The sequence below is a fragment of the Alligator sinensis genome, unplaced genomic scaffold (genome assembly GCF_000455745.1).
Source record: "Alligator sinensis unplaced genomic scaffold, ASM45574v1 scaffold479_1, whole genome shotgun sequence".
Lineage (NCBI taxonomy): Eukaryota > Metazoa > Chordata > Crocodylia > Alligatoridae > Alligator > Alligator sinensis.
In genome coordinates this window covers 34,219-39,967 of record NW_005842324.1, presented here as the reverse complement: position 1 = coordinate 39,967, position 5,749 = coordinate 34,219, and the positions used below count along the sequence as shown (strand labels likewise).

The following is a 5,749-nucleotide window of genomic DNA, read 5'->3' as shown; positions in this document are numbered from 1 at the left end:
GCGACCACTCCCCTTGAACACCCGGCTCTCCTCCCCTCTGAGACTTCAGCGCTTCTCCAACTATCCTCCTTAGCTCGTTGAAGTTTGCCCTCCTAAAATCTAGGGCCACAGCCTGACTGCTTGCCTTTGCCACCTTGCGCTGAATGGTGAATTCCAGCAGGCAGTGGTCACTGTCGCCCAGGGGGTCAAGCACCCGCAACCCCCTCACCAGGACTTGGCCAACACCAAGTCCAACAAGGCATCCCCCCTGGTGGGGTTGTGCACCTCCTGGGTTAGATGAAGGTCCTGGACTCTGTCTAAGAACCTACGGGAGCACTCAGACCTGGCTGATTGCTTCTCCCAGCAGATGTCTGGGAAGTTCAGGTCCCCCATGACTACCACATCCTTAGCCTTCGCTACCTTGGTGAGCTGACCCAAGAATTCCTGGTCAAGCTCCTCTCCTTGGTTGGGTGGTCTATAGTAAACTCCCACCCTTAGGTCCCTTTCCCCTCTTTTGCCTTGAACTCTAACCCAAAGCACTTCAGAGTGCTTCTCCCCTGACTCTTTACAAATTAGCGAGGATGTGTATTCCTCCTTGATATAGAGTGCCACTCCCCCCCCTCTCTTTCCTATCCTGTCCCTCCTGTACAGCCTATAGCCCTTGACATTCACTGCCCAATCATGCTTGGAGTCCCACCATGTTTCTGTAATCCCCACAATGTCCGGGTTGGTGTCAGCCAGCAGGAGGGCGAGTTCCTCCTGCTTATTCCCCATGCTACGGGCATTAGTGTAGAGGCATTTCAGAATTCTCATAGGTACTTTGTACCAGTTTTCAGACTCAGTGCCATCTTGCTGATAGAAACGTGGATATGAACAGAAGAAGGGTTCTTATGTCTGATACAGAGATAAGATAGCTGATTCTCTTGCAGACCTTAAACAACTTCATAATGACTGGTTGTGCAGCAGTGAAAATAGGAAAACTGAAGAGTATGAATGAACTGATGCAGCAGATAGCAGCTGACCCACTACACAGAGAGAAGAAGTACTTCCAGTCCTCTGAAAGAAGCACTGAGTAATTTGACTGGATAACAAAGCAAATTTAAGATGATCATCAATAGTTTCACAACAGTTGCAGATGTTGAAAGGTGGAAATCCATTTTCCCAGAATTGTGTATTAAGCTCATTCCAAAATGAGGGCTGTTTTGCCAGTGGAAAAAAAAGGTGGCAATTATATTATGGAAACTTGTAAACCTTGGATTGCTATTAATAAGCAAATAACCAGTTTAATGCTGAAAAGTCTTTAAGGTGGAATAGCTGTCATCCAGATACAGCAGCAAGGAAAGGCTGAATCGTGGAGTATGTATTTGGTAGACTGAAAGGATGCTAGAGGATGCCACATGACTAGGCTGCATCTCAATAAGCCAGTATCCTTATTCTTATGCTCCATGTTGCATTTCCTACAACATTTATAAAGCCAAAGGGGAAATTTACTAACAAGATAGAGAGGAAAGTAGAAAGACCGTTTGCCAGATGTAGGAAAACGTAAGAACACACTGAGGTACTGTACAGCTGAAGGAGGCCTTAAAGGCAGCCTTGGACATTGTGCTGTCGAGTCAGGCGGTGTACTAACTTTACATTAATTTGTGCACCTCTGTGCATGTTTTGTATTTGACTTGTACATAAGTTATAGGTGAACTGTTTACCTATTTTGTGAATCTGTTTTGTGAGTTGCATGGTAAGTTTATAAGACAAAGTAAAGAAATCATACACGTCACAAAAGTAAAACTTTATTGAGCAGTGCTATACATCAGAATACTTCTAAAATACTTAAAATGGAAACAAAGTGTCACACACAGATTGTTTGTACATGAATCACAGATCAGTGTACATACATTCACATCTATTCATCTTATGTTCCACTGGGATTGAGTGGAAGGAATACCATTTGCTTGGTGGGAAGGGTTAATATACCTTAGGTCCCAAAAAGAATTATCCATGCAATGCAATGGCTGCTGGATGCAAGTCTGGTTGTTTCACTGCTTCATGCTTTGCAATATCTGTTTTAGGAGTTGCACGGTGTCTTGGTTCTTAGTGTATCTCTTGTTCTTTCTGCCTTTCCTCCAGCACACATTCTCTTCATCCTTTGTTGTGTACCCCCCAAACAAGGTGCTCTTGAAAAAAACAACCCCAAAGACAATGTCTTTCCTGGTCCATTTCTTCTTCCTTTTAATTAGTCGCTGTTTCAACTGGTGTGGATGGAGTGTTTCTCTTGGACAGCCTAGCCATGGTCACTGACAAATAACATTCCAAACATATACAGTTAGATTTAAGGCTTAGCAGATAAGAAAAAACACCCCCATTGCCTCAGGCTGTGAGCAAATTAAAAACCAAGTCCCCAGACCAGGAACAAAACATATCTACTAGGGCTGTGTGAAATTTTGCCACCAACTTTGTTTTGACACTGTTTCGAGGTCGAAATAGAACAGATATGGTCGAAACAGCCTTGAAACAAAACAAGGCAAGTCGAAACTTTTCGCTGTTTCAACGCTGTTACGACGTTTCGCCCATAGGCTATAATGGGGCAGGTAGAAACAGCCTATAACTTTGTCATTTCTGGCCAGATTTGGATGAAACTTGCAGGAATGGTAGCCGCTTCTGAGGACATGAATTGTGCCATGTTTCAAAAAGATAGGCACAGGGGTGCTGGAGAACCTGCACCCCAAAATCTTGAGCGCCAAACTTGTGTCACATGTATGTGTTAAGCCACAGTGGGATCAAAACTGCAGGTATGCTAGCTCCTGCGGAGGCCACAAAGCCTGCTAAGCTTCAAGGAGATAGGTGCAGGGAGTTCGGGGAAACTGCACCTCAAGCTGCGGACAAGCAAAACTTGTGACATGGGTGACACTGTTTGTGTTAAGGCGCAGCAGGGTGAAAGCTGCAGGCCTGCTAGCCCCTGTTGAGGCCACGAAGCCTGCTAGCTATCAAGGAGATAGGTGCAGGGGTTCTGGAGCCCTGCACCTCTGGCTGCTGACAGCAAAACTTGTGACATGGGTGCTTGTGCAACTGCTGCCTCATCAGGCAGCAGGACTGAAGATCCCCCATCACTTGCCACCACAGACCTGGAGGTAATAATTAACCACAGTATGAACATGAGCTGGCAGTGCGATGCTGTAGTCAGCAGGGCCAACAATATGCTGGCATGCATCAATTGATGCATCTCCAGTAAAACCATTGCAAAGAAGTGATTCTCCTGCTCTACTCAGCACTGGTGAGACTGCGGCTGGAGTACTGCATCCAGTTCTGGGCTCCGCACCTTAACAAGGACATGGTAAAGCTTGAGAGAGTCCAGAGAAGGGCTACCCATATGATCAGAGACTTGCACGACAAGCCATATGAGGAAAGGCTGAAGGACCTGGGACTCTTCAGCGTGAAAGAGAGAAGGCTGAGAGGGGACTTGGTAGCAGCTTACCGCTACATCAGAAGCGTACATCTAGGGCTCGGTGAACAACTGTTTAGCAGGGCACCCTTGGGGAAAACTAGGAGTAATGGTCACAGTCTGGACACCCTAGTTGTGAAGCAGTTTTTCCTAATGCTGAGCCTGAAACGATCTTTCAGGAGATTGTGACCATTACTCCTAGTTTCAGTCCTGCTGCCTGACGAGAGGCAGCAGTTGCACAAGCACCCATGAAACGAGTTTTACCTGTCAGCAGTTAGGTGCAGGGGTTCTGGGACTCTGCACCTCTATCTCCTTGACAGCTGGCAGGCTTCGTGGCCTCAGCAGGGGCTAGCAGGCCTGCAGCTTTCATCCTGCTGCGTCTTAACACAAACAGTGTCACCCACGTCATGAGTTTTGCTTGTCCACAGCTTCAGGTGCAGTTTCCCCAAACCCCTCCACCTATCTCCTTGAAACTTGGCAGGCTTTGTGGCTGCAGCAGGGGCTAGCACGCCTGCAGTTTTGACCCCGGTGTGACTTAGCACATACATGTGACATGAGCTTTGCATTCAGGATTTTGGGGTGCAGTTTCTCTGAACCCCCTTGTGGAAAAGACTTACCTGAGAGGCAGAGAAGGCAGCAGGACGCTGCGCGGGAAGACGAAAGTGGCGAAAGTGAAACCGCAACAGGCGGAGCCACTGTGGGAAAATTGAAAAAGGAAAAAAAAAACAAAAACGGCCAAGCCCAAGAGAGCTGGGATCGGCAACCCCATTGGTGTGGGCACACTTTGTAACAGCATGCCGGGACCGATTGGGCAGACAGACCTCCAGATCAAGGATAAAAAGCCCGGTGGAAGACAAGTTGGGGGGACTGGAAGTGGCATCCCCAGCCAGCCTGGAGGGGCCAGAGAACATAAGCTGTCCCAGTGAGGGGATCTGGTGGATACCCTGAGAAGGGGTCTCCATGACAGCGTAGGGCCAGAAGGGGCCCAAGAAGTGGTCCACAGACTGGAGTCCGGCAGAACTCGGCAGAGCTGGGACACAGGCAAGTCGGATGGATGGCAAGTACCGAACCTGGGGCAGAGGCAATGCAGTGGGGGACGGACCGGTACTGAAGTCGGACCACACGCAATTGGGAAGGAGGAAGGCCGGGGGAAGCACTTGGGATAACAACATCTTTTACACCCGGCAGCTATCATATTCCAGGAACCTGAGCATCAAAGACGTTGAGGCTGATGTCCTATGCCAACGCAGATGACGACATCAAGGTTGGCGTTAGGCAGTGTGTAGGGGAGGTTGGAGCCCCACAAAGGCAGAGCAACAGGAACGACGAAGGGGGAACGCTAAGGGGAGATGGGACCAAAGCATCGTACTCCCAATCTGAAAGCAATCATTATCAAAGACGTGGCAGGAAAGGCCCCTTGGTGAACCGACCTGAAGTCGTTCCCGTAATCAAGCTGTTCATCCCTAAGAATAATGGTGAGGTTAGAGAGGAATCCCCATACAAGACGTACCAGAGAAAGACATGGAAGATTACACCCCTGCACTTATCTTCTTGAAACTTGGCACGCTTCATGCCCTCAGAAGGGGCTACCATTCCTGCAAGTTTCATCCAAATCAGGCCAGAAATGATGAAGTTATAGCCTGCTTTGACCTTCCTCATTCTATCCTATGGGTGAAACACTGAAACAGGGTCAAAACAACAAAACGTTTCGATGGAACGGAATGGAACAGCCGTTTCGATTCGAAACAAAAGTTGAAACGGAACGCTTCCATATCGCACAGCCCTAATAGCTACCTATTCCTACTCCTAGAATCTGAACACAACATGCAAGTAATGCCACTGGAACTTAGACTCAAACTGGAAAAAAGAAAGCACAGTGGTTTTTTTATGTTCATATGATATATTCACTATACAGTTCCATCACCTTGCCAAAGCAAACAGCTACTGGACTGCTTGCAACCATTATTTTAAATTTTTGACATACTTTGTGTGATCAAATATTGGTTTCAGTGGATTTCTTTTCCTGTTTGCAATGCATTAATTTAGGTTGCTAGAAATTCTGCCTGCCCTTGCAAAAGGAAACATTTCAAAATGTTTAGGGGTGATTCAAGTAGTTTCTCTCTCAATTATTTTGTTTATTACTGCCAATTCATGTTCTTGAAATACAACCAGCAACTTCAAAAGGCAATGCCTAGCCCATGTGCATCCAACCCCCATTTTCAGAAGTGAATGAATGGTAATCAGGGGAAGTTTTGGACCAAATTAATGAAGTAAAAGAAAAAGTGTTAATACACCTACCTGATTTCCATTTCTCTCAGCCTGAGTCTGGTTCAG

The 5,749-nt window shown here is 47.0% G+C and overlaps 1 protein-coding gene across 3 annotated transcripts in view; it reads right to left on the bottom strand.

Annotated features, from left to right (window-relative positions):
• Positions 1–5,749, bottom strand: part of STEAP2 (STEAP2 metalloreductase) — a 31,173-nt gene that overhangs the window by 11,582 nt on the left and 13,842 nt on the right. The gene's annotated exons all lie outside the window — the stretch shown is intronic.